General features: G+C 39.1%; 1 pseudogene; it reads left to right on the top strand.

Annotated features, from left to right (window-relative positions):
* The first annotated feature begins 873 nt into the window (after window positions 1–873).
* LOC133261764 (M-phase phosphoprotein 6-like) lies at window positions 874–1,965 on the top strand (annotated as a pseudogene).
* The last annotated feature ends 7,714 nt before the right edge of the window (window positions 1,966–9,679 follow it).

The following is a 9,679-nucleotide window of genomic DNA, read 5'->3' as shown; positions in this document are numbered from 1 at the left end:
CCCTGAACTCCTACTCCTGGCTCTATACCGCAGAGAAACCCCTGCCCAGACACACATACCAAGATATTCATGGCAGTATTGGTTGTGGTACCAATAAGGAAAATGAAAAATGAGCATATAAAGAAATACTTTAAAAAGTGAGATTATTATAGCCTCATAAAGAGCTTCCCAAATGGCACTAGTGGTAAAGAACCTTCCTGCCAATGCAGGAGATGTAAGAGACAGGGGTTTGATCCCTGGTTTGGGAAGATCTCCTGGAGGAGGGCAACCCACTCCAGTACTCTTGCCTGGAGAATCCCCATGGACAGAGGAGCCTGGCAGGCTACAGTCCACAGGGTCACACAGAGTCAGACACAGGGACTTAGCACGTGCACACACGCGCACACACGCGCACACACACACACACAGCCTCATAAACAGTATGGCTTTAAAAAAAAATGAGCGCTGCATCATAATACCACGAATTAAACACATTCATACAATATCATGTGCATTAAGGGAAAAAAAGGTAGAATGGAGAAACACAGAGCCAACAAAACATAGATGAGAGAATATAAATGGAAGTAGAAATAGGGAAATTAATATACAAAACAAGAGGGCTTTTGCATAGACCAATAATAATGTGCGGTGTGAATTAACTGAAAGGTAGAATTCAGTGACTGGAACGGATGGAATTTAATTCAATTCAGTAAATGTGGGACCCAAAAAAGAAAGTAAAAAAAAAATTTTATAAATCTGAGGGGAAAAAAACAGATCTGATAAACCTTTAAATGTATATACTTATAACCTTTTAAAAATTCATTACTATTGGTCTCGAACTAGCAATTTTGGTAACTCTGCCACTTGGTAAGAGTAAACACTGCCACTAGAATAAACAAAAGGATAAAAAGAGGACCGCGGCGCCCAGTGGGAGTCAGTATGGCAGCCGAGCGCAAAACTAAGTTGTCCAAGAACTTGCCGCGCGTGAAGTTCATGCAAAGGGGACTGGACTCGGAAACCAAGAAACAACTAGAAGAGGAAGAAAAGAAAATCATTAGTGAAGAGCACTAGTACTTGGATTTGCCTGAGCTGAAAGAGAAAGAGAGTTTCATTATAGAAGAGCAGAGTTTCTTGTTGTGTGAAGATCTTCTCTATGGAAGAACGTCATTCAGAGGATTTAATCCTGAGGTTGAGAAATTAATGCTTCAGATGAACACCAAGAACAAAGCAGAAGAAGTTAAAGAGCAAACAGTGGAGCCCGATGTGTCAGATGAAGAAATGGCTAGAAGATATGAGACCTTGGTGGGGACAATTGGGAAAAAGTTTGCTAAGAAAAGAGACCTTGCCATTTACGAAGAAGATGAAAATGGAGACATAAAACCAATTAAAGCAAAGAAGATGTTCTTAAAGCCCCAAGATTAAAGTGGAGGCCTTAAGATATGGCTCAGGGATGAGAGCATATTTTGGAACTCAACTCTGCAGGTTCCTCTATAGTTATTAGTGGCGTGATGTTTATTTGTAAAGAAATGTATACTTTTGGAAACATGCTGTTTTTGGAACAGACATGTGATGGATGTTATACATCCTTTGCTTAATGGTGTTCATCAAGAGTGGACTTTAAACCCTTGGTCTTCAAAATGTACATAGGTATGTGGTAGCTTCCTAAAGAATATTTCATCTCAGATTTTTTTTTTAATATAACTCTCCAGTCACTGACCTTAAATTGAATTCGTGAAAACTAATACCAGTGTTTAAGTTGCCCTTATGTTTATAAACATGTCAAGTCAGTTCATACATATATTTTGGAATCATGTCATGAGAATTTATTATATGTTAATTCATCAAGAACAAACTTGCCTCTTCAGGCTAAGTATTTTCATGCTACAAAGTCAATGTCAATGTGTGGAATTATGTTTTTTGTTGTTGTTTAAGCCTTAATTTTTAGACATGGTTCTATAATAAATACCTGTTTTCATATAAAAAAAAGGATAAAAAGAACTAAATTTAATTTAAAAAACCTAAGTGGCCAGTCATTCAAATAAAGAGTAATGTGTTCCTATGAATTACTACAGCTATTTTCCTGTTAGGCTCCATGTTATATCCAAAACACCACCACTTTACAACAAATAGAGGTTCATGTAGTAAGACTCTCACACTGTACTCCCCAATCAATTCCTCATGTTATATCCATCTTGCTTTATGAAAACATGGATGTATCACGAGTAACCCCAGAACTCCAGCCTTCTGGGGTCACATTTTCTTTAAGATTTAAAGAAAGGAGGGACTTCCCTGGCCATCCAGTGGTTAAGACTCTGCGCTCCCAATGCAGGGAACATGGGTTTGATCCCTGGTTTGGGAAACTAAGATCCCGCAGGCTGGCCAGCATGGCCTAAAAAAAAAAAAAAAAAAACTAAAGAAAGGAATTCGAGCATCTTCTTCTATGACAGGAAATTGAAGTCCTCCTGAATGTTTGAGGGTTCCCATGAGAGGCTTCTATGCCCTGGCTGCTGTGACTTGTCACATTTCACTGGTGACTACCGCTCTGTAGCTGCTCTTTGAGAACCAATGGCCAGCTTACTGCTACAGCTTAACCTTCTCACTTCTCTCAGCTAACTAATGCTGATGCTACACAGATAGGGATTTAACAGATTTCACTGCAAGTATAAATTATAACACACAAAAAGAAAACCTAAAATTATAAACTCGTCATCACAGCTCCTACAGTTCATCAGCCCAGGGAGCTCCCTTTGGCCATATTTTTTTTCCTTCATAGTCTCCTGGAATATCTGTCCAGTTCTGAATCCTTTCTACCATCTTCACCTTCAGGCCCAAGGAGACTACCGGGGTAAAACAAAAAAATGATTTGACTTATAACTCTCTGAATTCCTCCCCCTTTCTCCAGAAGGCAGAGGTTAATCTTCTTCCTCCTGGAATGTGGGCTGCACTTAGCAACTAGCTTCAAAGAATTTTGAACATGGAAAGAAAAAGAGTAAAAAAAAAAAATCAAACCTAAGTCTCTATACGATACTAGGAAATCACCTAAGTTAAAATTTTAGGTATAGCAATATCATGATTACTGTTTTGATTTTTTAAGAGTCCTTACTGAGCTATGTATCGAAATATTTACAGAAGAAATGACATGCTGTTTGGGGACTGCTACGGAATAATCTGTGAGGGAAGAGACCAGACGGGGTGCAGATGACATAACAGCAGAGTGACCTGTTCAAGCTGCATCAAAGTCTATGGGGGTTCACTATACTGGTCTTTTAACTTGGACATATGTCTTAAATTTTCTATAAACAATTAAAATAAATTCCTGCTGAGATGTACCCTCTCTCAATGAGAACCATTTACATTATTAAATGTTAATCACTTTGTATCTCCAGTTGACTTACTTGCATTCTGACTGCTTTACCCACATTATTAAAAAATACAAGAATATTATAACTATACAACCAAAGAGGCATTTTGATGATCTTACTAAAGCAGAAAGAAAGAGAGTGCTAAATCGTGTCCGACCCTTGCAAGCCCATGAACTGTAGCCCGCCAGGCTCCTCTCCATGGAATTCTCCAGGCAGGAATACTGGGGCGGGTTGCCATTTCCTTCTCCAGGGGAACTTCCCGACCCAGAAATTGAACCCAGGTCTCCTGCATTGCAGGCAGACACTTTACCAACTAAGCTACACAGGAAGCTTCCTAAAGCAGAAGTCTGTTCCAAGAGGATTTGCTATCACCTCTGACACAATCTGCTACCAACTTTAAATATTTATGGCAGGAGACAGACATTTTAAAGTTTGCCTCACTGAGTGGCCTGCTACATATATTAATAAATACAAAGGAAAAGGACAGGCCTCACTATACTAACAGTGGTCTTCTCTTTACAGTGTGGCTACTTTCTACAGTATTCACTTGTTATTGTATAATCAGAAAAAAAAAAACTGTCATATAAAACAAAAAAAAAATATAGACGAAACAAAAAAGAAAGACTGTGCAAAAGATGATGAGAAAGGAAGCCTAGAAAAAGCAACCAGTGACTCCCAAATTAAACGTAAATTCAGTCTTATTCTAAAAAGTGTTCTTCATTGTGAAGCAAAGGTACTGCTTTATCAAGCCTCAGCTGAACCCATGCAGAACATGCCTTGAGACTTTCTTGAGCCTATTCTAAATTTACTCAGTAGGCTTTTGCTTACATACTTATTTTTCCAGTGCCTCGATGCTGGAAAAAGGGCTGCCCGATACAGCACACATTAACATGGTATTTTAGCCACTAGAAAAGGAAACCGCATGTAAATGGATCAGCATCCATCCCGTGTGTGTTTGCTGGGAGTAAGTTCCTCCTTAAGGCCCTGGTTTACTGCTGACTACTGATGACATCAAGTCTCTGGGCCAAGAACATGGACCCTAAAACTTGGGCGCCCAACTGAGATCCTGCTCCAGACCCTGTGAGTTGATCAGCTGACCATCATTTCCAGTGACACCCACCTCTCACTCATGATCACCCTCTTTTAATCTACAGTAAGGATGTGCTGTAAAAATCTTATACTCAAAAAAAAAAAAAAAAAATCTTATTCATTCACTCAGCACTTGCAGAGCCCTGTTAAGAAAAGCCTAGAATGCCCCTTCTCCCTTAGCCCTCTAAGCTCCATTGATCCACCAAGTTCTCTGCTACCTCAAGGCCATAGTCTTGTGTGCCTCCTACAGCCTCCTGCCTCTCTTTCTGGACTAGACGAAAATGCTACCAGAAAAAGGCAAACTGCACTAGCCATTCTACTTAAAGTAGTCCTTTCTCTTCCCCAACCCCACCGCCATTTGTCTTCACCTCAGCACCTTCTCATTTAATAGCACAATAATCTTTTTCTCATGTATTATCTGTCTTGCTCTCTAGAACATAAACTCTATGAGGGCAGGGTTATGTCCAAGTCCTGACTAGACCCTCAATTTTTAAAACAATACACAGCACAAATCAGAACCTCCAATAAGTATGTGCTGAAATAATAAGTAAAAAATAAAACCTTATTCATAAAATTGTTATTTTCTCAAGATTAACTAAACAGTACCTAATTTCTCCAGATATCTGGACATATGCCATCCCATTTAAGTACTTTGTTTTCAGAGAAGAAATTCCCAAGGCAATGACCATCCCCTCCATATAATTTTAGAACTGTTTTATCAAGGGGCTGTAATACTCCATTCCCACGGGCCTTTCAGGAACTCAGTGTTTAAAAGTATTTGTCATGTTTTTCTCAAAAACCAGTGTTCACCTCCAGAAACGCTTACCTATTATATATTCTTCAAACCTAAACTAGCTTTAGGACTTAATTCAAATGAAGTCACTTGAAAATTTTCCAGAGTTTCTGTATCTGAAACTCACATAACTTTCAAATTCATACCTGATGCCTTCCCACTGCCCACCCATCCTCAGGAAACCGGTGTTCAAACATCAAAGACTTTACAGCTAAGGGTCACACAAAAACAATTTCAAAACGTCAAAACTGGAAAAACAAAAGTTTCAAATAACCAAGGAATTCGCAGCATTCCTAGAATTACTTGGAAAGGCTATCCAAGGCCAACATCAGTGTAAAACACAGAACGAAGCGTCTCCCTTTGATGCTCTGATCATGAACACACCACAGTTTTATCCCAAGTAAACCACCGTGAGCTGCTTGGGTAGCTTCCAAGTCTTTTCATTGAATAACTTGCAAAAAAGAACAATTTGGGTTATACAGAATGTAACTTCTCTCTCTTCTGCTCCTCCAGGTGAGTGTTCTGGCTAAAAGTCCCAGGCCTACATACACCAGTGATTCCCAAACTCTAGCCTGAACACTGACACAGGCCCAGGATGAAGTATGTTTTCATAGCTTCATTTTTTACACATAGTAAAAACTTTCAGTTATTTGAATATTCTATAGAGACTGTCAGCTTTTATTTTGCCAAATAAGGACAATAAAAATACCATCTCTTTGCACCATCATTTCATAAAAGACATTTAAAAACATATAAAAAACTTAATTTCAGAATAAAGGACAGGCACTTAAATATATTTAGCTTTGTGAAAAATCCAATCATGTACTTACTATTTTTGTGTGTGTGTGTGTGTGCTTTTGATTGATTAAGGCTTCCCTGGCGGCTCAGAGGTTAAAGCGTCTGTCTGCAATGCGGGAGACCTGGGTTCGATCCCTGGGTCTGGGAGATCCCCTGGAGAAGGAAATGGCAACCCATTCCAGTCGTGTCCAACTCTTTGCAACCCCGTAGACTGTAGCCCACCAGGCTCCTCCGTCCATGGGATTCTCCAGGCAAGAATACTGGAGTGGGTTGCCATTTCCTTCTCCAGGGGATCTCCCAGACCCAGGGATCGAACCCAGGTCTCCCACATTGCAGGCAGACGCTTTAACCTCTGAGCCACCAGGGAAGCCTTAATCAATCGAAAGCACAATAAAAAAAATAATAAGTATATGATTGGATTTTTCACAAAACTAAATATATTTAAGTGCCTGTCCTTTATTCTGAAATTAAGTTTTTTATATGTTTTTAAATGTCTTTTATGAAATGATGGTGCAAAGAGATGGTATTTTTAATGTCCTTATTTGGCAAAATAAAAGCTGACAATCTCTATAGAATATTCAAATAACTGAAAGTTTTCACTATGTGTAAAAACTGAAGCTGTGAAAACAAATACTGGTCATCTGAGGACAAGGTTTGTCCCTGGACATGTAAAGTCAACCCCCACATTTCTGGAAGCTTGTATTTATCGTAACTCATTCCAACAGGAGCAATGTTTACTCCTATCCCACTCGAGGGAGGGCTAGGAATTTTCCTCAGTGCTCCTTACATCTGTCCTATTTTTCAGTTCTAAAATTGCTTTCTGAAAAAAATAATAATAAAATTCCTTTCTGCTAGTTGTTAACTGTGAACAAAAAAATGACTGGGCTCTCATGCCAACCTATCTCACAGAAGACTGTAAGAGAGTAAGAAGGCAGAGGGATGTAACAGGGCACTTTAGAGCCCCTAGGATGGTAAAATGAGAGTGTGTATAAGAAAAATGATTTGGACAGAACACAACCAAGACAAGTAAAACTATAAAATGAGACACAGTCTCTAGCGATGAATTCCATTGCTCAGTTTGAATTGTGAGCTGGTGAGATGGAATGCAAAGCAGAAAAAGTTTTTCCACAAAAACAAAATGGGATTGGGTTCCAGGACATCCTAGATTGGCCATTAACCTAGATTAACCAACAAGTACACTTCACTTGGAATTCAGAAACCTCTCCCCCACCCAACTCATGTGGCTAAATTTGGGGAGAAAGAGGAAGCGGCTAGATGCTCCTCCAGGATATTAATTTGTTAAATTTACTTTGTCTGTAAACAAAGCCAGCAATTCCTCCTACCACTCCAATGCTGACCTAACAGAAAACACCACCCTGAACTGCCCACTTCCTGCTCTTCCAAATCAAGGAAACAAAGGGAAGTTACTCCTCCCAAGGGCACAATCGAGGGTCCCAGATTCAGTGCCTCCAAGTTGGCTCCCTTTCTGAAAATGAGTCATGGTCAGTTTTGCATCTTTTGGGGGACAAAATATACATTAAATATACATAAAATGTACCATTTTTTGCCATTTTTAAGTGCACAGTTCCATGGCATTAAGTACATTCATGTTGTGTAACCCAAATCTACAATGTATATGGGCTCCCCGCCACCAAGGATTCTGCAAACTGTGTGTTTTCATCTGCACAAGAATATTTTTTTGCTTCACACTCCCCAACCTTCCCATTTTCTAGTGCTTGTCCGTAACGTGCGACTCTTTTTGCACCATCGACTACCAGTGAACACCTTTGTAACTCGGGTGCAAAATTAAACGTATTAAATTATCCTGAAGACCAAGTTAAGTTTCAGGTCCTAAGCATTCAACTTGGCAAGTCAGTTATAAAAGCAACTGTTGCATCTGCCTGTATTCTAGTGGAATGAAAACTTTTAATCCCTTCTTTTCTGCAGACTTTTTAACATATATATTAACAACTTGGATATTGCTGACACATAGAAATGATATTTAAGGTGTATAACTTAATGATTTCATATATATATATACACATATGTGTGTAAATATAGTGTGTGTGTAACACACATGTATGTGTAAATATAGTGAAAAAAATCACCACCAGGCTAACGTATCAATCAACTCTATATAGTTGGCCCTGTGTGTATGTATGCTGATTTAAGGTCTCTTCTCCTAGTGTATTCCAAGTATGTCTTTACCCAATAGATAATACTCAACTAGGGAGGAACTCTTCATTTACATCACCATGGTCACTATGGTTTTATCAGGAACCACATAAGGGAGGGTCAAAAGGTAAAAAGAACCACATAAAATTAAAAAGACTTTGTTAGAACAAAACTCAATTAATTTTCACAGTAGCTACACAGCATCTGTCAACAGATACAAAGCATAATAGCTTTTGCTTCATCAATAGATACAAACGATAATAGCTTTTACATCAGTCTGCTCCATAGAGCTTATCCTTGCAACAAGCAATTTTCCACTCTCCTTGCTACTTATTAATTTTTCAAGACAGGCATTTGAGTGTACCTAGCACTTTCATACACTATCACAAGGCGATCAATACGTCCAAATGTACTTAATGGCAAAATTGCACTTGACCACTGTAACTAGCTACTCATTTTTTTTAAGGCTTACACATGTAAGAACACCAGTTGTGTCACAGGAAACTATCAATTTCCCCCATGAACTTGTCAGCTGGTTTATTAATAAAGGGATACATTGTTTTTTAAATGAGAAAACACAGGGGTCTCCAGCTCCATTCTTGTCTCCTATAGCTAAGCTGCACCAGAAAAGGGGGTCTCTCTTGCCCACACATTCAGTACAACGGCCAGATGACCATGAGCACTCAAGGAATACTGACTGGAGACTATCTTCATCATACTGATTCATTCACCTCCCAAGTTTAATGCAGGGGAAGCATACCTGGATGATCCTAAGAATACAGCTTGTAGGATAATTATAGCACACACAGAAGAAACCCCAAATGAAGAGCCCCAGGAGCTCTGGGGTGGCGAGCTCTGCTAAACACACACACTGGTCATTTTTAAGGCTGGTTATATTTAAGATAATTTGCACTGCAGTTCATTTCACAGAAATTACTTCCTAGCTTCAGGAATCCCTTGTGAAATCAGTTACCAGCACTACAAATTTAAATTTCTTATATTTAAGCAGACTAATGAATAATGAACTAATCACTGAACCATCATGTCTTCATACAGACCTGCATCGAACCAGATTTGCTTATCTCACAGGCTGCCAATTATTTTACTAAAAATTAACACATGCTCCATTAGGAAATAACAGAGAATTCTGTTACAGAATTAAGATACAGAACAGAGGATTAAATTAGGAAGCTGGCCATTCATGTGACAGAAGATTTAAAATGAACAGTAGGAGTTACAGAGTCTCAAGAAAACTAAACGGTAGGGCTCAGTTAACCTGATGAATAAACAGGCCAGCTTGGTGGGAGAAACCCACGGCATTAAGAGTAGTATCTGCTTCCCCTGAATCTTCTCAAGCCTAGAGTTTTCGTATCTATTCTTGCATTAGAATATATAACATTCCTCACAGCCAAGTAAAGACACAGACCACCTTGTCCAATTTTGGTTAGAAGTGCTAGGCCAGGTCAAGGTCATCCTGTTAGTG

The sequence above is a fragment of the Bos javanicus genome, chromosome 15, assembly GCF_032452875.1.
Source record: "Bos javanicus breed banteng chromosome 15, ARS-OSU_banteng_1.0, whole genome shotgun sequence".
In the NCBI taxonomy this organism is placed as follows: domain Eukaryota; kingdom Metazoa; phylum Chordata; class Mammalia; order Artiodactyla; family Bovidae; genus Bos; species Bos javanicus.
Note: the sequence above shows the minus strand (reverse complement) of the source record. Positions and strands in the feature narration are given on the sequence as shown.